The following is a 25,071-nucleotide window of genomic DNA, read 5'->3' as shown; positions in this document are numbered from 1 at the left end:
TTGCTGTCTTTTTATTTTACTTTATTTAACAGTTGAGATTGGAAAAAGGGGGAGGTCCTTAGAGAGGAAGGCAGATTATTACTGTACAAAATCTAAAAACAGGAAAAGTTCTGCTAGAAATGAAACCTTTTTGAAATAAACAGGGCAGCTCTTTTTCCCACTTGTCAACCTGTTACCGTAATCTATTTACTGATTGCAAGCTGTTTTGAGTTGTGAATGGTGCTTTTGGAGCCTGCTGTAGAGTGCATAGAAGTGGTCTCCTGATAGGGGCGCTGGGATGCTGGTCCTGTCTGGAAAGCTATGCTGGGAGGGCTGGAAGGCATGGTGTTCTTCAACTGTGTTACACAGTTCTTCTGTGAGCCTTCAAGAACAGCTCAAATTCAGGAGGAATAATCTCAGACTGCACTGTGTCGTTTCTTGTATCAGTTAGCAGCTGCTCTGCTATGGTGCTGGGGGTCCTAATAGGCTCTGGCTCCTCAGAGGGAGCCCAAGGTACCACCGAGCCTCTGAAAAGTCTTTAGAAAGAGCCACTGGGCAAAGGAGAAGAGAAATGGTGTGATAATAACCGCTTGGATTTGGAATGCCATTGGGGGTGATACTGTGTGTAAGTTGTGTTTCAGACTGGGGGTGCCCAACAGGATTGCTTTCAAGCTATAAGTGATAATTTTTGTGATAAAGCAATGCATCCTTCCTCCTATGGCAGTTATTTTCCACAGTAGTTAATCCTGATTGTGAAAAATCCGCAGTGGTGGATGTACGAAGCATAAAACTTCCAATGTGCAATATTAGTGAGAAGTGACATACAAGGAGGTGATGGAATTGCTTTGAAACAGAGTTTTTTGGTCTCCTTATACAAGATGTCAACGGATGCTTACACGTGCTTCACAGCAGGGAAAAATGCTTTGTTTTTAATTTTAGCCCTGCTAATAAACTCTTGTCATGGATGTCAGTGAAGAAGAAAGAAAATTTCTAGAGCTGACTGTAGGTCGTCATTAAAGCCGATTCGCTGCACTAAGCCAAAAACAACACAAGCTTCAGTTTCTGGACTTCCTAAATATATTAGTCACACTGATGTTTGCTTAAGCCCTGGCCCCAGGAGCTATAGAAACGTCCTGCGGGGACCATAATGGAAAGCACTGATGTGTTCTTGTCTGTCACCTTGTCCTGCCTCGCGCGGCGTGCTGCTGCCGCCCTCTCCTCTATTTGAAGAGAACACGCTTTGGCTTCCAGCTGCTGACACTCGCAGACAGCTGCTGGTAGCATCCTGCTGAAAATCCCTTCCTCTCTTCCCTCGGCCAGCGCAACAAGAGGCAATCTGTTGTTTGGAGAGCACAGCTGAAGGCGCAGCCTGCCAGGTTCTTGGGCAGCAGTGTAACAGGACACAAATCCTGCCGTGGCTGCATGGGCGCTCAGTGGTCAGCTCGTAGCAAATGGGAACTCAATGCTACTTAAAAACAAAACAAAACAAAAACCAACCATAACATCTTGCGATCAATCAGATTACTTACTAAAAAGCAGACCGTAGATGGGAGGGCCCTAAATTTAAAGCTGCCAGTTCTGAGGCTGTGGGAACTCTGGTGAAGTGGTTGCTCCAGCGCTGTTTTCCCACAGCACCTCTTTACCTGCACCTGTACTTACTGAGGGGTCGCTGGAAATGCACGAGCTGCCAGAAGGTTTTTAGGCACCACTTGTTTCTAGCAGCTTGTAATACCTGGAATCTCGCGGCTGTTCAGCTCCGGTGGCTGCGTGTTTGACAGAGTGCTTAAAGCCAACGTGGGACCGCGTGTGTTTATACCGAGAAACAGCGCGTCAGATTAGCTTCTTAATTTCCTTTGCAGCGATGTGCTGCTGTGCTTCATCAGCTAATTTCAATTAGGGTTTTGTGCTTTAGGTTGCGTTTGTTTTTAAATGATGACTAAACCAGAAACTGAGGAGGGCTGGCTGCTTCAGTGTCACGGTGCTAAATGTGCTGTAATTCACTCTTTCATGATGTTTGTCCTTCTGACAAATTTTCTTCCGAGTTTCTGCTCCCCTCTCCCTATTTCCATCTCGGTGAGTAGATCTGTTGGACCTGTGTGGGTGGGAAGGCTTCTTTAGGCTGGTCCCAGCTGTGCTAATGGAGCTGTCAGAATGCAGTGCCGTTGTATGGGAGCTGTTGAGCCACAGCCTGAAGCACTGATTGAGCACCTGGGGAAAGGACTGGGTCAGCCCTGGGAGCACAGGTGAAGGCAGTTCAGCTGTGTGACCAGAAGGGATGGAGCCTGACTGCACCTCTCAGACCTCATTTGAGGGCTGACTGCTTTTGCATGCTCTTCCACCAGTCCGGTCACTCAATCACAGAAGGAGATGAGGTTGGTCAGGCAAGACCTGCCTTTCACGAACCTATGCTGGCTGGGCCTGATCCCCTGGTCATCCCATACGTGCCATGTGATTGCACTCAAGATGATCTGCTCTGTGACCATCCCTGGCACGCAGCTCAGGCTGATGGTCATGTAGTTCCCTGGACCTTCCTTATAACCCTATCCTGTGTATTCACATGGAGAAAGGGAAAAGGAGAAGGAAGCAAAAATGTCTACCATAAAGGAAAAAGGGAGTAGTCTGCAAAAGGCAATGGAAAGGTCAGAATGCATGGCTGGCACTGTGGCAACTGTGTCCAACTGGGGAGTGGTTATGGGCTATCCCTGAGCTCTGCTTGGATTATGCCTTCGCTCTGTTCGCTGTATAAATATTCCCTGCCAAGCTGCAGGGAAGCGCAGCAAAATGGCTCTTGCACACACTATGCTTGGAGATTTATTATGATGCTTTCTGTTACCTAGGAAAATCCAAATTGTGTCCTAGAGGGGAGTAGGGGGACTAAAAATGACGTTATGGAAGAGGTCTGTGTTCGGCTCTGCCTCTCACGGTACGTGCTGAGCATTTGAGTGCATCAGCAAGTTTGTCCACATGCTGTTTTTATGCGAGCGTTACGGTCTGACAACTATGAATCACCCGCTCAGCTCTTGATTTGCGTCAATCAAACCACATTTAAGAGAAGCTTTGTTCGCTCTTGGGATCACAAGACCCAGGCGAGTGTGTGAGCGATGGCTTCAATTCTTTGGAATGGAGGCTCAACGGTGGGTGCTCAGGCTCTGGGGACGGAGCTGTGGTTGCGGTGGGAGATGGAGAGCTGCCATTCTCTCCTACTGATGTGCTGGGTGAGCTCCGAACTGTTTGTCAGTTTGGGCTTAAATTGGAGACACTTATGTACCCAGGTTTCTCTGTGTGTGGTGGTTGTTTCTTTGGTTTTGTTTTTTTCCCCCAAGGTTACTCTTCAGTGTTTTCTCAAAAAGGTTGTAGATTTGTCTTTACATTCAGTTGTTTGTAAGATCAGAAGGGCTTCAATGAAGCTAAGCTTGTTAGAATCACCTTTCCGCATCTCCAGACATGGGAGTCCTTTCTTCCAGAATTCTCTCTACTTTTGGGCAGTGACTCTGTGCTTCCTGACCTAGAAACTGGGACTGCAGCAGGACTGTGAGCCAGGCGATGTCAGCACCGGAGCAGAGCTCCCACCTTGAAGCAATTTGCGAGCTCAGAAATAAATCTGTACGACAAACTCAGCCATGGGGTGGGAGACAGCTTGGTGCCGCTGATGCACAGGAACCCTTTTGCAGAGGGGCTGGAAAAAAGAACTGGATCCGGGAGTTTTCTCTGCCCTTCACTTAAGAGTGCTGCTGTGCCCTGCTAGAGGTCTCTCCGGCAGTTAGCAGGCTGCTCCCAGAGATACACCGAGTTTGTTTGTTCCCTTTGCAGCCCCCTTGATGAAGGTACGCCTTCGAAGTGAGACGCACTGAGGTCTGTGCTGTCTTGTTTCGTGAAGCGTCGGTTCTCTTCCTTGGCTTAACCCCCTGCTGTCGTTTCTGCCCTTGCAGATGAGAGCAGCCATTTTCTCCCAGCCTTTAGAATCCGTGTGTGAGGTCTGCTGCTCCTCGCTGGCTCTGATCATCCCTCTATGAGTGCACTCTGCTTCCCTGTTTCCTCAACCCACCCGACCCAGTTCATCCTCAGACCTCTTTCTCTCCCCATGCTTGCAGCTCATTGAAGCCTTTTCTCCTCCTTCCCGTCCCCCTCTGGCACCAGTCCTTGTGCTCATCAAAACATTGATCTCATGGGCTGTAAGCTTGCCAGCATAATAAGGCCACTGCTCTTCCAAACACTTTTCTTTCCCCTCTTACAAACGGAGAGACAATATTTTTTTCTTCATTGGATTTGTTCTCGCTGTTTTTTAGAATGAAATTAGAGGATTAATTCCCACTTTCCTTCTGACAGCCATGGAAAAGAGCTAATTTCCCAGTGTCAGAATGCTGATCCTGATCTCATTCAGTTCCCAAAGAAAGTGATAAAATAACTATAGGAATAAATTGCTGTAGCAGATGCGGCATATGGGCGTATGGCAGTCTATTAATTACTCATACTCTACCCAACTTTTTAAATAAACCAACAAATGTTGATAAAACACTAGAGAGCAGGCGGTGTTTTTTCTCTGCATTTGACTCATCTGGACTTGTAAATATTAACTTTTAGCTGGTTTTAACTGTCCTGTTTTTGGACAGCCTTGGTGCCTCCCTGTGGAGATAAACGCCAGGACCTGCTTTCTTCTTCCTTTGGGCTTGGGGATGGCATTGGCTGCCTGTAGAGGGAAAGAAGATGACTGATAAAAAGTAATTAGCAAATGCTGAGAGCTGCCGGTAAGCAGGTTTATTTTAACCAACTCCAACCTCCGCCCTGAAACAAAACAAAAAACAAAAAACACAACAAAAGACCCCAAACAAACCAACAACCCACAAACATTAAAAAAACAACAACAACAAAAATCGAAACACTTCTAAATGCTTTTACTTTCAGCCTGCTTTCTCAGTTCATTACATCATGTATTTATGGCATAGCAGCTCTTAGCATCTATACAATTACTTGAAGGCAGGTAGGAAACAGTCTTAAACTTTGCAGAGTGCTCTCCTGTTCCTAACCACTGTCATATTTTTCTTAAGCAGTGACCACCCCCATCCCTCCTCAGTGTTCTGACGCTGGTGGATTTATCATGGGCCAAAGAATTGATCATGGTGGTGGCGGAGGGCCGTTCTATGCATTTACTGATGCTTGTGGATTATATGACTGTGAAACTGGTTGGTTGTTTTTTTTCCTCTTTGTGTTCTGTGAATAGAGACAGAAGGAGTGACGTCCTTTGTGCAGTGAGCAGCCCAAAGCTGAACATGGTACTCAAGGTGTGGCCTTATCAGTGCCATCTACAAGGGGACGATGACTTCTCGTCCTGCTGGCTGCACTATTGGTTTTATTTGATTGAAGGTACATGGGAGGAGATGTTTGGGGCGTGTGTGGGAACTGTATCTTTCCTTATTGAGGTTTTTAAGTGAAAACTTCCTGTTTTGCTATGCTAAAGGAGCAGAACTTTAAGAAGAAATCTTGGTCATCTGTGTTTTATCACAGATAACCACGTGCAGACAAAGCTTCTGTGTAGCAGAGCTTTTGTATAAGAACACTGGATAAATTGCAGTGGGGCCAGGAGCTCTTTGGGAAGGTGCCACAATCTGGCAGTTGTTTCACCTGGTACACATATGGATTCCTCTTAGTTGGAAATGCCCTTGGCCTATCAGTCTGGCTGAGACAGCCCCTCTTTGGGTCCCTTCTGAGTTCTCATGCGGGTTGTTGCGGATGCCCAGCAGCTGTGTGGTTGGTCACAGCGCTCTCATCAGTGCTCTCACTGACACTTGGCCACCTGTCCTTGCCTCTAATAAAGCCCAAGCACACTGCTCCAAACCAGGGAGTACTTGTTAAGGTGCCTATGATGATGCTGCCATTAGGAGGGTATTTCCAGAGCTGGAAAGATCAGCGGTCATCAGCTGCAGTGACTGAATTGTTTTTAAGCACCTTTTGAACTTTGACTTATGAATAACTGCATTTCGAAATTAACAAATGGCTGCACTTAAGGCTAATGAGTAAGTTAAAGTGGAGGTGCCACAAAAGGCTTTGAAGAAGCCGAGGCTGTTCTTGGACTTGGAAAAGGGAAAGCTTACAAAAACAGCATAGTGCAGGCTTGTTTTTATAAGGCTGCATGTGACCAGCTTGACGGTCCATCTCCAAATTTCTTATACCCACAGAAGCTTTGAAATGTTGGAAGAATGCAGGTCTTACCCAGCAGCTGCTTTCTGATGGAGTGGGTTGTGATCCGGCCCGCGAGTCCAGCAGCACGAGGGAGGGATTGCCCCAGCAGGGGCCAAATGCAAAGGGGAGATGCAGTCAGTCAAACTGCGCTCAAGTTTTGGCACCTCTGTGCCTCGTCTCTGTTTGGAGCTGTATCCGAAGCGAGCCGAGAAAGTAGGAGGAGAAATATTTCCATCCTGAACCAAAGGAAAGCTCTTGGTTGTAATTCAGTGGAAATTCAAGTTAATCTTTCTATTCGCTTGAGTTCAGTGGAAATTATTAAATCCTCCAGGATATTGTTATGCTGTAGCTGCAGTTAGAAAATTTTTGGGATGTTTTCTCACTGCTTCTCCACCTTTCTGAGTGCTTGGGTGGCTCGGCAGTGTTTGAGCAACGAAAGGATCTTCTGTTGTGTGTGTGTTGTTTTATTTTAAACTCTTTGTAAATAGCACTCCTGGGCTCAGACCTGTCAATATGAAGTAAACACAAAATCCACCAGGCAGTGCCACCTGTTTTATGGTGTTTTACTGGTGAAATTAGGTTTTATGAGATAACTACGTAGCTTTTACGTGCTGGCGGCATAGAAACTGATGTCCTTCCAGCACTGAGTCCTGAGCTCTTTGATATCCCCGTTGATCCTTCACTCAGAAGGCAGTGAGGAGCTGGCACTGCTGCCCAGAGCTGTGTGCCCCATCCCTGGAGGTGCTCAGGGTCAGGCTGGATGGGGCCCTGGGCAGCCTGGTCTGCGGGGACCTTTGACAACCCTGTAGTAAAAAAGGTTTGCAGTGGGATTGCTGTCGTTCTGGGTTGGAATGTTTTTTGTCACACGTGTTGAGTGCGTGGTGCTGTGTGCCTGGTGGAGCCCGGCTGTGCCTATGGAAGGCTGAGCTGCGGGGCTGCAGCACCAGATGAGTGCTGTGCCTCCTTAAAAGGGGAAATGCCCCCGCTGCAGGTAAACAAGAGCCTGTTTGATTGATCTGTGTGTTTCCAAACTGTGCGTTCAAAGTCCTTCTTTCTCTTATGTATGGCATCTCCTTTGAGGACAGATAATAGCACCCTGTGAGTTAAAAAAACACACACACATATCGTAAGGCATTTACAATGGTCCTGTGTCCTCCAGGACAGCAGGAGCTTGCTGGGCGCACTCATGGAGCAGCACAGCTCCACCAGAAGGAGCCTTTCACCCCACAAACCCACTATGCAGTGTTTCCCCTCATCTTCTGTATCTGTTTGTGTGTCCGTGCAAACTGGAGACCAAATGAGCCCTGACAAAGTCACATGTGAAGCTTTTGGCTTTGGGGATTGCTGCTGTGCAATGCAGGCTTTATTTGTGTGTGTCTTTGATTCTCTGTTTGCCTCCTAACTCAAGTAAAGTGCTCGTCTTCAAAGGGAGCAAACCACTCGCTTTCCAGCATTGATAAGCAAAGTGATTGCCTCACAGCCTGGGAATAACATCCAAAATAATGGAGCTGTGTGCTTTTTTAGTCTGCTTTAATCATTAACACGGCTTAATTGCAGGCATTCTCTTAAGGACTGACAATGAATCATACATCAGGGTTTAACTGCAGCCCGACTTTCTAAATTCTCCTGCCTTCCAGCTCCTTGCATGAGTTCATTGCCTGCTGTGGAGGAGCTGTGACTTAAACTCCTGCACTTTGCAACCTTACTCACATTTACTACATTGCACGTAGCACCTGACGAGCCTCATTCATTAGGAGCTGCTTGGCACGTGGGGCTGATGCATGATATTCTAGTAGAAAATGGGCTCAGGACACTTGAATAGAATGCAACTTCTGGAAACTTCAGCTTTCAAACTGAGCACTGCTTTGCATGGAGCTGCTTTCCTTGGGATCTCAAGGCTCCCATGTAAGGGCCAGCAGCTTTGTTCCAGACCACGTACACTGCATGGTGTGCAACATGGGGTGCAGCTTTGATTAGAAAGAAAATGAACGTGTATTTCTGGGGCTGGTTTTTAACTCTTCCACTGGCACAGGTTGTCCAGAGAGGTGGAGACACCCAAGGTCAGGCTGGATGGGCTCTGAGCACCTGATGGAGCTGTGGGTGTCCTTGTGCATTGCAGGGAGTTGGGCCTTCACAGGTCCCTTCCGACTCAAACGATTCAATGATTCCATGATTCAAACACCACCTCTTTGGGTTTTAGTCTGCGGTGGCTTAGGCTGAGTGTGGGGATGCTACCAGAGAAATGCTGGTGGTGAGCAAGCTGGTGGCCCCAAGCAGCACTGTCAGGGTGTGTTTCTAGCTGGCTCGGGCTCGTTTCCCATTTCCTGATACATTTCTTGGAGTCCTCCTTGTCTCACGTTGCAAAGTTCTTCCCAGCACTCGGCCCTGCTAAGGCACTGAGCTGTCTCCTCTGCAGTCAGCTATCAATTTCTTTTCTCTCTCTTTACCTTTCTGCAGGATTTTTGTGCCTGACACTGGTCAATAGGTTTTATTGATGGGGACGAGATGAACAGACTGCGTTTCAGTAGTTTAGGAATAATTGCTGAAAACACAGGCGAGTATTTCTGATTTTGTACAAAGGTGCTCTACGTGTACCATGCCATGTACAATGCTGGTAATGAGATGTTGCAGAACTTTTGGGGAATGAGAAGAAATTGTGTGGGTGTTAGAAAGGAGCCCCATGCTTTGCAGGATGGTAAAACTCCAAGTGAAGTGGCGTGTCTGGATATGGGGATGTGTGGGAAGATGCTTGGGGATGCTGCTTAACCCATCTCTGTTAACATATCCCATCTCTTCCTCATTATGCCATTTATTTGCAGTAATCAACATGCTAAAGACTAAAGGATATTAAAAAGGCTTTAACAGTCAATTAGTAAGATTACTGGCCAAGAGGATTTCTCCCCTAACGAGAGAAGTCTGTCATGCCATAAATTCTATTTCGTGTTCTTAGTAGGGTTTCTGGATGTGGGTGCTTTAGGACCGAGGAGACCTGGTTTGGGTGATGCTTTAGGACCGAGGAGACCTGGTTTGGGTGATGCTTTAGGACTGAGGAGACCTGGTTTGGGTGATGCTTTAGGTAGCTGAGCCCAAGGGTAAGGATTGTGCATGTAAAAAGGGTGACCGTACTTGGAAATGGAGCTGGAGATCTGGTTCTGCAGTCCTGTGCAGGTAAAGTCAGCAAGGCTGTGCCCACAGGTCCTGTGCTGGGGGGGGAGGGGGAAGGGTCTCTGTTTTAGTAAAGCCAGGCAGGCCTGCTCAGTAAATATGGCATCTGCAGAACAAAAGAAAAGCAGGATGAGAAGTGTCCGACCAGGTGCCTTGTGTGTGTGGTTTGTGTATTTTTTAATTTGAATTACAATTGCTGGTCTTATCACTATTTTCATTCTGAATTTGGAGAGCTGTTTGCATTACCCCAACACTGACTACTGAAGCATCTTCATTTTGTGTGGGCAGACATGGAGATCTGTTTTCCATCTTTCAGAAGATTCCAGCCTGTGAGGTTGCTTTTTTCATTCGCTTCTCCCTTGTTTACAGGGGTATTTGCAAACTGCTACACAAACAGTGCGTGTTTTGCCCTAGGAAACAGCAGCAGTCCAGTCACCATTCCAGAAATTCCTCTCGGTTCATTTTTCTCTGTAACAGAGCTTGCAGAGCTGCTGTATGTTGTAAATGCGAATCTGAAAAGGTCAATCCCCAGTGTACTGGAGATGGGGATACGGGATGACAACAGTGCAGTGGCATGAATGAATTTTAAACTGTAGGTTGAGAACAATATGTTCAGAGAAAGCTCTTTATGTACATGCCTTGGGTACTGAGGAGTGACTGGGGGTAAAGCAGCGTTGACTTCTCCAGCATTACTTCTCCAGCATTACTCAGGGGTTTCTGAACTGAGGGCAAATTGAAAGGCCAGATCCACAGCTGGGGAGGGGGAGGAACTATAGGAGCTGGGACTCTTTGCTTCTGTTTGCTTTGCTGATGGGATCCCATTGGCAAGATCAGCGGCACATTGAGGGGTGTTCCTGTTGGCCTACCCTGTGTCAGACCTGTGGCTTTGAGCATTGGTGCACAGCTTGCAGCTGGGGCTTGGTTCTTGTTCTTTAACTATTATAAGGTGGGATCATGTTCAGGATAACCACATACACTGCTTTGAGAAACCAAGGAGGTGAGCGCTGTGCTGGCAGCAGATGCCCCAGATGCTGTGCCCAGCAGCAGCTCCTGTCCTCCAGCAAGAACAGGGACAGCCCAGCCTCTCCAGCAGCAGAGCAGCAGCCACATGGGGTACTGATGTGCTATACCTATAGACCTTAAATAACAAGCTTTCCTCCATCCCTGAGCAGCCCTGAATCTGTTTTGTGCCTTTCTGAAATGTGAAATCACCCCTGGGCCGTTCTGCTGCCTGTGAGGCTGTGGAACAGCTCCTGGTGGCACTGCCTGCTCCACGTGCTGCCTGCTCCACGGCATCACAGCAGAGGGAACAGCCCAGCAGCTTCAGGAGCAGAGCATTGCGTGGCCATGCTCACCTTGTTCTGCAGTGCTGTCAGCAGTTCGTGTGGGTTTCCCCACACCCCCATTTGCTGAAGCCTTGATTTTCAGATGCTTTCTGATTACTAAGAATGATGAAACTTCTTGGCATGGTTGTTTTGACAAGCAGCCTTATTGCATTGCTTGCAACTCTCAGTCTTTGCTTTATTTAGCTGTGGCTTTGAATTTCCTGCTTGCGGTGGGGCCTGTGTTAATTCCCCTTAGCTCCAATAGTGGGCCTGCCTTTCCTCTAGCAGCTCTCAGGTTCCATGCAAGCCACCTGCTGGGCTCTGCTTGGCCAACTTGTGCAGCCCAGAGCCTGGTACTGTCAGTGCCATCAGTCAGCGTTGGGTTCTACTGAAGTGTGGAGTGAGCTTTTAAAGTAAAACATCAGTAATGTGCCATGATCATATGGGAAATTCTGTTTTGAAACTTAACATTCATTTCATTTTTGGAATTAGCTTCTTATTGTTGTCTTTCATTTTTCATTTACCTTTAAGGCAGCATCCTGAAGGGAATGGCAAGGAGGCTGGAAAGGCCCCCTAACAAGTCTTTGCCAGGCACGCAGGCTGTTGGGTTGCTGTATCTGCTCTTCTGGTCGTTCAGTGCTTTCTTTTGCGTGATGTTTGGGTTGGTTCCAGTAGGTTTTGCTGTGTTTCTCTCGTAATTTCTCTGCTTCTGAAGGTGTGAGTCCTGGCAGTAGTGTCTTCAGTTGAGAAGGAGGTCAGATACCCACGCACGCAGCACATATTCAATTTCTGTAACATCTGTAGGCCTGTATGGGTCCAGACCTGGCACAGGCTGCCCAGAGAAGCTGTGGGTGCACCCAATCTCTGGAGGAGGCAGAGCCAGGTTAGATGGGAGCCTGATCTGGTGGGTGGCAACCAGCCTATGGTAGAGGGGTTGGAACTGGATGGTCGGTAGAGTCTTTTCCGACCTAAGCATTCTGTGATCTAATTTTTAAAGAAAACATATTTTTTTTCTTTTGTAATACACGAGAAACATTTCATCATGCAGCCACCTGGGTCTGCATTCAAAGAAATCCCTGTGGATTTTGGGCTTCACCTTGACGTTAACCATCTCCTGAGTTTTCTTACTGTGTCGTTACCACGGTCTCTGGACAGACCTTGAGCACTCTCCTCATGCAGGTGCTGGTGGTATTTACACAGATGCAATCTATGGGGTTGTTTGCTGCTCTTGATTTTTAGACCTCTGTGAGATTTCATATTGCAAGTAAAAGCTCGTGGGCTCAAAAGGAAGGACCAAGTAATACTTGTTAATATGCTCTTATGTTATTTTGTCCTGTTTATCACATAAAATCCGGCACAGAATATAGGCGCTGTGAATTTCTCTTGGCACATTTTGCTGTTAAAGTTAGCACTCTTTTCCCTTATTTTGAAACCATTCAGCATCATCGGGCAGGTGAGCCTAATGTCAGGTGTGCTGTTGGGCTGGAAATGGAGCCCGTGCTGGTTGGGTAGGGAATGGAGACTTAGTTTTCATCAAGCTGCACGGCACCACTGCACATCCTGCAGTCTGTGTCCAATGGTTTTCCCCATGTGGAGGAGCCCATCCTGCAGCTCTCAGTAGTCCCTTTGAATAGGGAATGACACTGAGCTGTATGTTGAGCAGAGCGTGGCTACACTCTGTAGCCTGAGGTGTTGGCTCAGTCGAGTCCATACAGGAAGGAATAATCCTGAGCTTCTATGAAGCCGTTCTAGAGGTCAGTACATGATGCCAGTGTGGGTGGATCCTCCAGTTGCTCATCGCTGTAGTCAGCTGGAGGTGATGTTCCTTACCTTCATATTCCCCTGTGACTGCACACCTCCAGCTGACTACAGCGATGAGCAACTGGAGCATTGCCGTTGTGGTAGACTGGAGGAGGAAGGATCACCTTTGCAGCCCTGCTACCAAGAGCCTGAGTTCATTCTGAACTTATACAGAGCTTGGTGCTTTGGGTTGACACCACGGTAATACTGAGTACTGCTTCCACATGTGGAGTCCTCAGGATGGGAGAGATGTGGAGCTGTTAGAGGGCATCCAGAAAAGAACCACAAAAAATACTTCCAGGATTGGAACACCTCTCCTACAAGGACAGGCTGCCTCTTGTCGCAGCAGGGTCTGTTGTGACAGGACGAGAGGAAATGATTTCAAACTAAAAGAGGAGAGATTTAGATTGGATATAAAGTTTTTCACAGCGCAAGCTATGAGGCGCTGGAGCAGGTTGCACAGAGAAGTGTTGGATGCCCCTCCTTGGAGATATTCGAGTCCAGATTGTACAGGACTCCAAGCAACCTGATCGAGATAGGTGTCCCTGTTCACTGCAGGGGAGTTGGACCAGGTGGTCTTTAAAGGTCCCTTCCAACTGAAACTATTCTATTCTACTTGGCTTGAAAACTGGGCTTGCTCCTGAACAGACCCAGGGTTTGAAGTTTCTGCTTCAAAACTGGCTTTTCTCAGGTTACTCTTATTTAGTTCGGTGCAGATGCCCACTATTTACCCAAATGCTCACCTGTGTCCCAGCGTCCTGCTGATGTGAATTTACTGCAACATCCCATCTCAGTGGAGTGAGAGGAGCGGTGTTTCTTGTGAAGAACTGGAGAGCAGAAAGGATCACGGCAGCAGAAGAGCCTGAACTTGGCAGTAAGTCAGAGCTGGTGGCATGCAGGATTAAGCTGTTGGTACCATTATAGGCGAAGATCAGAGCTGCTGAAAATGCAATGTAAAAACATGAAGCAGCATGCTGCTATTTGCATCCTACTGAAACTCTCTATGCTGAGATCTTGTGCCATTTCAGCTGGCTTTGGGGTCCGTTATGAGGCTGGGGGAGCTCATGTGCTGGTGATTAATGCAGTAAAAGAAAGCATAAGATACTCTGGGAGGGGCACTTCCACGTACTCCATTGCTGAGACAGTACTGAAATTCATGCAGTCCAAAAGCTGCATTAATGGTTCTGATGGGATTTCTGCCTTTCTGGAAATAAATGAAAGGCTTGTCCTTGCTGTCAGCATTATGGTGACAGCATCCATCGAGTGTCCTTTGCAGTCCTCCTCTCATGTGAGTACAGACACGTTGTTACACATCTAATTGGTTTTCTCTATCTCCATCCAGTTCTGTGCGCAAAGCACGGGTCTTCCTGGCTCTAAGATGGTCATTTCCACAAAAGCAGCCTCGTTTGAGTATTTTAAAGTGAGAGTTTGCTGTTGAGTGGCTCTGATTGCTGCATCCTTACCTTCTGTTAAAAATCAGCTCTCTTCCTTGGCGCTTTCCTTGGGTTGGTTTGTTTATTTTTAGAGCAGATTTGGAATATAGCATGAAAAATGGCCAGCGGCTCCTTCACTGCAGTGCTTGTATGTCAGAGCAGGGCTCCGGGCTGGATTCGGGATATCTCTGAGTCACTAACATCCAAAATCCTAATCCTGGAGCGGTACGCAATGGCAGCTGGAAGTGTGTCATTTAGTTCTGTTCTTAGCAATTAAAAACCCAGTGATTAGTGGTTGCTCCTTCTACCTGGGCTGTTACTTTACATGCTCACCGTGCCGCAAGTCTTCGTGCTGTAGCGCGTCTGGTAGGTGCTGCTTTGGTCCTCCACAGGAGTGAGCAGAAGGAATTATCTCAACTTTATACACCAGTTTCTTAAATTTTTATGACACCTCTTGGAATTATGAATGGAGCAAGCGAACAAAACTCGTCTCTTGTCTTGTCTTTTAAGAGGAGGGATTGCATTTTAAAATGCTAACATTTTTCCTGCATACATCTTCAACCTGCCTACGGTTCAGGCTGCTGATAAGCATGCTTGGCTCGGCTCTGGTCCTTAAAATGTTTGACAGAAAGGATTGCTTGCTGGTGAGGGCTGTTCCTGAGTTCTGCCAGCTGGATGTGTTGTGAAAACAGCAGAAGCTGGGTCAAACAAATGGTGCTGCTCTCTGTAATGCAGCCCGGGGGCTGTGCAACCTCTTGGGGTCCCTCAAGCTTCTGAAATAGCTGCTCCCCACGCAGGAGATGTGTCCAGTCCAGCTACCCTGGGCTTACTGCTTGTGCCTCTGCGCCTTTGGCTGGAAGCTTTCTCAGACCCCTGTGGGAGGCTTTTACCTGGGCTGGGGGATGTCTTCACAGGTGTTTTTGCTCCTGTTTTTTCACCAAGACTTGGTGGAGCACTGAGAGCTTGCAGCTTTGATTGCTGGGCACGCTGACAGCTGCCTGGGACCCTGCAGCTCCATCAAACCCAAGTCCTCTGTTTGCTGACAGATCTGTTTCCATGTCTTTGTACTTATTTTCCTCAGTGAGGAATTCTTTTTTTCCTCTGCTCTTTCCAGTTCTGCCATGCACCCAAGCAGCTGCAGCTTGTGAGGCTGGGGAGCATCTGGTTATCAGCTAGCGAGATCCCATTGCCAGTGTCCAGGGACCATCAGTTTCCTTTGCCTCCTTTCTCCCTGCCCTCTGCTCCTTCCAGGAATTTTCCCCAGCTTTGTCTGCTTGTTGAAAGCGCTGGTGTCATGGGTTGCTGAGGAATTATTACTGCTTCCCTTCACTGCTGGAAATGCTCAGAGCCTTTGGACATAGATTGCCATGGAAATAGTATCGCGGACAAGTCCTGTGTGGTGTGGACTGGAAGAAGGAAAAAACCCGTGCTGCTTTGTGCAAGTAGAATACCATCCATTCCCTCTTTAAAGAGACAAGCTTTTTTCCCCACTAGCAGCTCATTAGCTTGAAGACTGTGAATGCAATACAACTCGTTAGTTTACTTCTTCAGGTGAGCAAATTTATGCTGGCCAAGGCAGGAATAGAAGAAAGAGTTAAGAGGGTGAGCTGAGCTTTGCAGTACATCTCACTCTTCTTTTTCTGCAGCTTGTTTTGGGAGGCTTCAAAGCTGCAGTTGCAAACAATTCTGCCATGGTTTATGAGTTTTGCCAGCACTCAGTGTTTAACGCAGGTGTCAGAGCAGTCAGTTTGGTGCAGGCTTTCTTTCAGGGCTGGGATGGGAGCGTGTGAATCGGAGCTGGAATCCCATTGGAACCTGTGGAAGACCCAGGCTGTCCTTCAGCTGGATTTCTTTCTTCCTGCCGGTTTATTCACCTGGAGAGAAGGGAAATTGAAGCCGGTTGTTCAGCCTTCTCTCCCGCCTTTGTAATGTGCTTCCTAGGTTTCCTTCTGCTGAGAATTGGTGATAATTTCAAGGTGTTTTTTTTTTTTCCTCCTCTCTCTTCACTTTTGTGTCGCTGATCATTTTTTAAAACCTGCTTAAATACTAGTTGTGATAGAGGAGGCATTGTGTCTGTGAGTTCGTAGCTATCAAACGTGAATTGTTATGCTCTGAATAGTCGGTGATTGTGAGATGGCTGGGAGCCAGCAGCACCTCTCCTGCTGCACGGGTTCTGCTTTTCTGCTGTGCTGGAGCTCGTGGCATCTGTCTCAGCACATGAAGCACCTTCCACTGGCAGTGGGGATCTCCTGTAGGAATATTGGCTTCATCTTCCTGTATCTAGCTAGGATGGAAAGTTTTGTTCCCTTTCGGTAACGAATCTGCATTAAAACTTAAGAAGAAGTCACCATACAGTTAACAGGGAACGCTTTGCAGAACGGCCCGTGAAAGAAACGCTTGGCTGAACTTCTGTTCCATATTTAAGCTCAGTACTTGGACTATGCTAATTTCTTGAGGACAGTCACCTCTTCAGATGGCAGCCCCCTGCAGATGGCGGCAGATTGCACCCTCCTCCCCTCCTGCCAGCAGTGCGTGCTCACTGGCAGGGTAAAAGCAGGAGGGATGGAGCTATCCGTAAGGGCTGATGAATCTCTTGCCTGCATAATCAAAGTGCTTCATGCCAGGGAAAATATCTAGGCATGTATTTATAGTAACAAACAGTGTAGTCTCAGCTCCTTCATTGCAAGCAGGGGTACTGCTGTTCCACCCAGTCTGTGCAAGTCAAATCTACTTTTAGATACTTTGAAATGGTAGTCTTCTCTTTTTTCTTCTTCATTCTTCTGGGGTTTAGAAATATCTGAATTGCAGATTTTAGAAATCTGAACATTAATTGGCACTAAGTTGTTACGTATGGATTGTCTGAAGCCGGTAGGTGCCAGCGTTGGTGTATTCAGGAACAGGTATCTTGGGGCAGTTTTCCTGCTGTCTGCAGCTGGCAGTAGCTGCCCTCCCATCGGGTAGGGCTGGGATAACGGGGAGATGCTGTGCCAAGGTACCAGGTTGGCTCTGCACACAGCACCGTGTCTGAGCCATCAGTGTCAGGCCCTAGCGGGATCTGGCAGCCTCCACCTTGAGGACGTGGGCACGGCTACGTCCCGGTTTCATTCCCCATGGAAGCCCCGAGCTCCTGTCCTTCTGGAGCTCTAGGACAGCACAGGCAGGTGGGAGCATTGGCTGCAGAAGAGAGCCTATGGGAAATGGTTGGGTAAGATAAACCAAAAATAGAGCTGAATCTGATGCCGTGCTTTCCTGGTATCGCGTGCTGGGCTACAGCTGTGTGTATGAAATGTAATAGCAACCTCTTCTGCCTGTAATTGAAGAGCAGAACCAGCGGGTGTTTGGGCTGACCACATGCAGAAGGTGCTGAGTGTCGCAGGGAAGCTGAGCCGCTCACATTGGGATCCAGAAGGGTGTTTGTGAAGAAACAAATGCTGTAAGTGGCACTTAGTGCGACTTAGGGGTCGTGCTTGGTGTCAAACAGGAGCAGGTAAGCTTTCCGTGCTTGGTTTCCCATCTTGCCTGGCTGCCTGCCGGTGTGCATGCAATCAGTAGTCGGGGTGTAGGATGCTGCTTTGCTTCTCGTGCGGGTGCGTGCTCCAGCTTGTCCAGAATGGGTTGATTCCTGTTCATCAGTTGGTTTGGAAAAGGAATACAGAAGAATGGAATGAAAAACGAGATGAAATACGAATATCTGACAGCAAGGGACTGAAGTAAACAGTGGCATTAAGAGGTGGATCACAGAACTTCTATCATCTGGTGCTTGACAAGTAGTGTGTGGACACATCTGCAGTGGTCTGTAGACACCTCGAGGACCTCAGCGTTGCTTCACATCTTCGCTGTTTGGCTTCTAGGAAAATTTCATGGCAATCAATGGAAGGTTGCTTTTCGTGCTAGCTATTTGAGTGCTGTTTCTACCTTAAGATTAACTGTAGGGAAGTCTGCTGGGTTTCTGCTTGCTGGGTTCTGCATGGGAAAGCAGTGGAAACAAGGCTCCATGCAAGACTTGCTGACAGTGTTTTTGTGCTGTGCCACGTGCTGGCAGTGGAAGGTGGCTAACCTTGAGCATTAGAGCTAATAAAAATAAGAATAAAATAAATCCAACCCTACCTAAACAGGACTGGATTGGCTTTCATTTCTGTGGGTAGCTTCTTCATTATGCTTGCAGGCCATGCATATTTAGAGCCCAACTCTAAAATACTTTAATTGTCTCCTCTGCTCTAATCCCTTGTTCTTCCCGTAGGTATCTGCAGCATTTTATTTTTACCATCCACCCTTAAAGTATGAGTAAACAGTGCTTAAATACTACGTTTATTTTTGTTCAATTCTATATGCTGTTGCGATGCAGTGGGTTTTTATAGTAGTTGCAGTCAATTCCAATTGAAACCATAATTGGTATTTCTACTTGATAGCTGCTGTAAATCTCAAAGAAAGGAAGAGAAGGATGCTCTCATTTTGTTAGGCTGCTTCTCTTTCGGATGCACAGTGCATCTTCCAGCTCTCTGGGCTAATTAAAATGCCATTACAGTACATGTGGTGCTACAATACAGTCTAGGGAGACGTCCAAAAATAGATTCTTGAGTGCAGACAAATTAGAGAGGAAATATGCGCTGAGCATTTTCTCATAGGTTTAAAGAGAAATAATCCATTTGCTGCCTTAATTGCTTTCTTGTAAATGTTGAAGATTTTTTTTTTCTCTGTAAATTCCGAATGAGTAGACAAATAAATAATACATCCATGATAATTACTGTTCTCATTACTAATATTTTAACTTGTTGTTATACACCACAGCTGTTAATATGCAAGTCAGGATGTTTTAGCGGGCTGTGCCTAATGGTCGGGGGCAGACTTTTATTCCGAAGCCACTCTGTGTTTGTCACCTGGTATCCCAAGGCTGTAAGGTTAGCACTTACCTGTTTTTAGCACTGCAGTGATGCCTCTGAGCAGAACCCCACCCCCAGGAGGCAATGCAGATGAATGCTGCTCGCAGGTTGTGTGCAGCGCTGTGGTTGGGAGAGCAAGCGCTGTGCAAAGGGTCAGCTCTGCCGAGTGTGACAGTTGGTGCTGAGGAGGCTGTGTGCAGGCTGTGAAAGTGGAATTCTGATTTGATTATTATTATTATTTTTTTTTAAAGCTTGCTTTAGGGCTGAATTAAAACTCAGTCTCCCAGGCAAGGGTCTGCATTAGTGGCTGGACCGCATTAGGTGAACTGGCAGGCACCGAGTTGGAGCTGTGTCCCTCTCAAATGCAGCTCTGTGCTCAGCCTGCTCCGTGCTGGGGCTGAACACGTGCAAAGAGGAGAAGCACGGCCAGGAGCACAGCCTGGGGCTGGCTGTAAGCCCTCTGCAGTTGCAGGGTGGCGTGCAGATGGAGGGGGATCTGCCACCACCCTGCTTCTCTTCTTACAGGTTGTGGATGTGGTGCTGGTCTTATCAAAGTGAGCTCTTATCAAAGAATCATAAAACGGTTGGGTTGGAAGAGGCCTTAGAGCTCACCCAATCTCAGCTCCTGCTGTTGTCCCCCCAGACCAGGCTGCCCAGGGCTCCATCCAGCCTGGCCTTGAGCACCTCCAGCGATGGGGCACCCACAGCTCTGGGCAGCAGTGCCAGCGCCTCGCCATCCTCTGAGTGAAGAATTTCTTCCTAACATCTAACATAAACCTACGGTTTTTGGTTTAAAATGGTCCCCCTTGTCCTGTTGCTGTCATGTACAAAGTCGGTCTCCATTTTCAGTAAGGCTGGTCATCAGCCTTCGAGCGTTTCTGTGTGTTGCTGTGTAAAGCGTGTGTTGGTCGTACCTTAAAGCAGGATCCTTGTGGGCTTGGGGAGAAGGGGAATGGGTCTCTTCTTCTCCTTTGTAAGACAAGCTCACAGCTGCTTTGCTAGAAAGCAGTAAAGAGAGCAAGGTAGTTATTTGCTCAATGACAAATATAAACTCAGGAGTCATTGATCCAGAAACATTCTTTCTCTCTGTAGAGACCGTAGCAGAAGCTGAATTTTAAATGTGGATGCACGCTCTTGAAAGGATGTGGTTGGGATGTTCTCTTAGATGCCAACTTTTCTCAAGTGTTTTCTCAGAGGTTTCTCCTTGATTGCCTGCAATTCATCTTCTAAAACCAAGGGCAGCGCTTTTGCCGAGCAGGCTGTCACGTCTCTGAGTAATTACCTCCCGTGTCTTGCATATGTGCCTGCTAATGCATCCTGGAATGAACCTGTGTCTTCTGCATCGCTGCCAAGCGGTGGATTCTCAGTTTGCAAAGTGCTTCTTTTTTGTTGTGTTGTTGCTCGGCCGGGCATTGCTCATCCTCTAATTGTGCGTTTAACCATTATTGTTATTTAGGGGGGAGGGATCTTCCCATTTCTGATTGAACCTTGCACCCGTTTGCCAGCTTGTCGTTGAATTCTTCTTGCCGTGCTCCCAAGTGTGACCTCTGTGGTGTGATGTCAGGTCTGAGATCTAAATACAACTTTAATGCATTATCATTAAATAGTGAACTACCACACCATGCTGGGTATAATCCATCTAAAAGCAGATGATGACTGAATGGGCTTTTTAAGTAGATTTGTGCTTGCTTTAGGGTGATTCATGCGGACCTGACTTTGTTAATAATGTGCCCATTGAAACCTTTCAAAGTTTTTTTTATAAATCTTGGGTAAAATCCCCCAAAATAATAAGCAACATCTTTTAAAAACCACCACTTTACTGGGCTGACACACTGACAACACTGAGTAATTGCCTTCAGCTCCATCCATTGGTGGCACTAATCTCTGTGCTGCCACGTCCTTTCTTTCTGGAAGACAGAAATAACTCCTATTTACTGTAATTGTTTCCCACCTTCCCTCAGAAACTGCCTTTGTGTCTCTTTAGGACTTTCCCTGTTCTCTGGGAGGTCTTTAAAGACAACTGTTGGTTGTTCATCACTTAGTGTGGGGAGTTCAAGTAGAGCAGGCTGATTTGCATCAGGCCTAAAGATCTGAATACATGAAAAGCTATTTAAATAACCTTTTCCAGTTCTGCCCCGCATTTTTTAACTCATCAGAGTTAATTATAGGAAGGCTGCATACAGTTTTCTGGTGGAAGTGAACTGAGTGCTCCAGCCTTCTGTTTCGTTCATCGTCTGCCCTTTTTTTAGTGGGAAGAAGGAATAAAGCTGCGCTTCCTTGTCTAACCTGGTTTCACCTTGGATGTTGTTCTGGTTCATTTGGCTTCTTCATCTTTTCTGGAGGCTTTTATCCGTGCAAGATTCTCCCTGTTATTCTGTGTATACTGTAGCCATCTTGTCTTTGTTTTGCTCTTTTCAATGAGGTTAAATCCTGCAAGCCCAGCTACTTCAGAAAGTGACCTGGATATATTTTAAAGTAACTCTGTGGAACGCTTCAGGACGGACTGTGATAAAAATGAAATGTTCAAGTCCCTGTCAATGAGTAATAGCTTCATCTCATTAATTAGTGAGTAGAATTACCCCTTTGAAAATGAAGCTGCGCTAAATCTCATCTAACCTGAGCCATCAGTGAGACGTGTGCCTCCTCGCAGACCTGCTGGATGCTGCAGCACATCTCCTTGTCGCCTGGCTTTGGGCTGGACGGTCTGCAGCATCGCTTCTGGCATCTCCTGCGTGCAGCCAGCCTGGGGTCTGTGTGCAGGGTGCAGGGCTCCCACATGGCTGGGACAACTCACTCTGCCTGGGGGTGCTGCCTGTTAGTGGAGTCATCTACAGCCCATTCAAGACTGTGTTTTCTCGGCATCTCATTTTAGTATCTCAGGAAACACTCGTCTAGTAGAGAGCTGAAAGTATTTCGTAGGTAATCTGCTTTGTGCTGCTGTGTGTAGCTGCTAGATTGTGGCTGGTGGAAGTGCCGAGCAGCGATTGCACAGCTTGCCCTCTGTGCGTGTTCTTTGCTGCCCTTCTGCAGCAGTGAGACAAGCTGCTTCCCATCCCTGCCCAGGTTTTCAGCATTGCAGAAGCACCCTGTGATCCCCTCCAGGCAATAGCAAGGACAAAACTGGGGATCTGTGTGTGTGGCACAGATATTTTTAGCATCTTGTCTGTTGTTTTTTTTTTTTTAGTTCTGTAATTGCCAAAGCTGTTTCTAGAAATGCAGGGTGAAGCTTCTAGAGGGATGGAGCTGAATTCTTTGGAAAGGGGGGAGTGGGGGAAAAGCTTTTACTTTTGTGACAGAAACCGATGGTATTCATTTTGGCATTTGCAGACCAAGGCCAGTCTTTATCTTATTGCTTCCTCATAAGTATTGGTATAAAACATCATGCATTTCTTGTTACGCACAAGTCAGTTATGTAGCAGCTGATTTAGGAGAGAGGCTTCGGTAACGGTTGGTAAGAAGAAAGCAGCATAGCAGTAACAGCAGATCGGATGCTTCATTAAATGCAGCGCTGTTCTGACTTTCTGAACAAACCCATTCTCTTGAAATGGATCCTTTGCTTCTTGTAGGATCCCTGGGTGGCTGTAGGAAGCTGAGCTGGTAGTGCATTATTTCTTGTGTCAGGGTGGCCAGGTGCGTGCTCTGGCTGTGAGCTAGCTCGCCCCTCAATGAGTGTGCATGTTCAAACCCTGCTTGGACCTCTTTTGTCGTTACTGGTAGAAGAGGTGCTTGGTGCAAATGTTCCCTTCTTACAAGTGGAGCCTTCCTTTGTCAGTGAGTGCAGGGAGTACAGAACCTCTGTCTTGCCTGATTCAATTATTTAGACTGCAGTGCTTTAAAAAACATCCGTGTTTTTCTGTGATTATCATTCATGTTGCAGCAGAGACTGTTGGTTCGGGTTCTTCATTTGATTGAAATATACTTCGATTCTTATCGAATCGATTTGATTGAAAGATACTTCGATTCTTAGAATTAAAAGCAGACACAGCTCTTAAATCCCCACTTGCCAACACACGTGTTGGTGATGCTCTGGTGACACTCAGCACACACAGCAGTGTGGGAGCAAGTCCACAGACCGAAATAAAGACTCAAGTGTCACTTGAGTCTGCTCAGTGCACGTCCCACTGCTTGTGGACACAAAGCTGTCCGCCCCAGCTGTGCTGTTGGTCTCATGGTAACAATCCAAAAGCAAATAGCGTGTGATGGGAACAACCTGTTTTATCTGCAGGACAGTAATTACTTGCTTGGGAAGGAAAGCTCAGCGTGGCTGTAGTTTGGTTCATTTACTTGTTGCCTGGGGCAGCACTGATGCTTGGGTGTTGGCAGTGGAGGCAAAGCCATGTAAGTGATGGAGAAGACCCAACCACTCTTTCTGTCCAGGAGCCCAAAATGGTACAAACAGGGAGAAGGAAACAAAGTGTGATTTGTGTTGTTTTCTTTTTTAACATTCCACCAACAGCGTAACGTTTTATAGCAGTGAACTTGGCTTTGACTGAGAGATGGGGTGGCTTCTTTGATGTCTCCAGACAGGGTTTGGCTTGATGGTATCTGTGCTGCAGCACGGTAACACGGTAGAGGAGATCAAGTGAGACACAACTGCCAAAGGTGTGGGTATTTACAGTGGAACAAACCAATCTGAGATGGACTATTCATAACCGAAGTACTGGAAACGTACTGTAGTGAAGCATCACTTACTTGAATTTAGCATTTTTATGCTTCAGCTCCTATTGGGGGGGCAGAGTGGAGGGGAGTGGATGACTAGAAAATCTGGTCTGGCAGTCTGCAGCAGCAGGGATCATGTTTTTCTGTTTTAGCTCTACTTGAATGCGAGATGTAATCTTTGAAATATTTTAAACAGAGAACTGCTTCAGCACGATGGATTTCTGCATATCATTTACAAAGTATGTTTTTAATGCCTTTCTGAAATCCAAACTTATGCAAAATGGGACTTGTTATGTATGTCTGCGCATTTTAATCTCCGGCAGTGATTTGCCAGTTTTCCTTAGCATCTCCCTGGCATTTTATAACCATTCCTCAACTTCGCTTCACCAGGGATGTGTTTCTGTCTGAGCTCTGCTCGGTTCTCCTGAAGAAGGAAGGAATAGCTGGTTAGCAATTGTATGGTGAGGTCTATCAGCCGCCGTGCCTGTTTTTGTGAGCTGGGAGCAGTACCGGTTGGATGTAAAGACCAGGAAAACCTGAGCGTGGTTTGGGAGTCTTTTATTTTCTGCTGTAGCGTAAGCAGTTGTTAGGCAGCTGCTGTGCTGTTAACGTTCTTGTTTCTATTGATTTGTGTTACTTGTGTGTTTCTGATTCTCACTGCTGATTGGTTAGTGATTTATTATTATTATTATTTTTCTGCTTGGAATGTCTAAAATAGCTCAGCTAACCAAAGAGTTGTTGTGATGTTTTTTCTCTTTCCAGATGGGCTTTCTGGCAGAGACCAGCCAGTAGAGCTGTTGAATCCACCTAGAGTGAACCACATGCCCAGCTCTGGTAAGAAGAAACTTTTATTAAACGTTGCTCCTATTCTGGGAATGCAGTAAAATGTTATGCAGATCTGTCTTACAAGTGGATGAGCGGAATGCAAATGCAGTACGCTGGAACAAAGTGTGTCAGAACTTGCACACATCTACTTTCCCAGGCTGGGCAAGTGGGGTTTGGGAGTGGAGGGGGAGAACAGAGCACAGCAGTTGTGGAGGCTTAAATAACTCAGCCCCAACCCTCGGCAGGGAGCTAAGGGGAGGCTGGCCTGATGGAGCTTCTCATTGTCCTTAGAAAGGAGGGAGCAGCAGTGCAGTGCAGCACCCTATGAGAGTTTTCACAGCTTAAAAGGAGAGCTGCAAACCAAAGTAGGTTTTCTGAGTTTCTATTTGGGGGAAAAACCTCCTTGTGTTGAAATGAGTAAAAAGTCGGAGGCAAACTCAGGCTGATCAAAGCATATCATGCTGATCTCCTGGCTATTTGCTTTTCTTCCCTGTCCTAATGATCCTGCTGCACTGTCTCCTGTGTCTTGTCCTTCTGGTGTGAAGCAGGCAAAGCAGCCAATGCTGCTCTTGGAGGTTGGCTGCTTCTTGCGGAGCAGAGGAGAGAAATCTTACGGCTTGCAGTTAGAGCACTTCAAAAAACAAAAGCAACCGTTTGCATCCAAAATACATGAAATGCTATGAAAAGCAATCTCTTGCTTTCTTTTGTACTTCTGCCTTCTCTTTTCCAAAAGTATTTTGTTTCCAGGCTCATACTGATAAAAATGTTTATACTAGGGATGATTTGATATATGAAGCATCATCTACTTTCCAGGTAGGAGCTCAAATT

The 25,071-nt window shown here is 46.8% G+C and overlaps 1 long non-coding RNA gene across 2 annotated transcripts in view; it reads left to right on the top strand.

The window, feature by feature from the left end:
* The window catches only part of LOC122181659, a 76,543-nt gene extending 52,290 nt beyond the window's left edge, over positions 1–24,253 (top strand). For both annotated transcript variants that reach the window (XR_006179534.1, XR_006179535.1), the window contains exon 3: positions 24,181–24,253. This is a non-coding gene — a long non-coding RNA (uncharacterized LOC122181659). The remainder of the gene's footprint in view (positions 1–24,180) is intronic.
* Positions 24,254–25,071: the final 818 nt, after the last annotated feature.

The sequence above is a fragment of the Lagopus leucura genome, unplaced genomic scaffold (assembly GCF_019238085.1).
Source record: "Lagopus leucura isolate 7727_CA_CO unplaced genomic scaffold, USGS_WTPT01 Super-Scaffold_100012, whole genome shotgun sequence".
In the NCBI taxonomy this organism is placed as follows: domain Eukaryota; kingdom Metazoa; phylum Chordata; class Aves; order Galliformes; family Phasianidae; genus Lagopus; species Lagopus leucura.
Note: the sequence above shows the minus strand (reverse complement) of the source record. Positions and strands in the feature narration are given on the sequence as shown.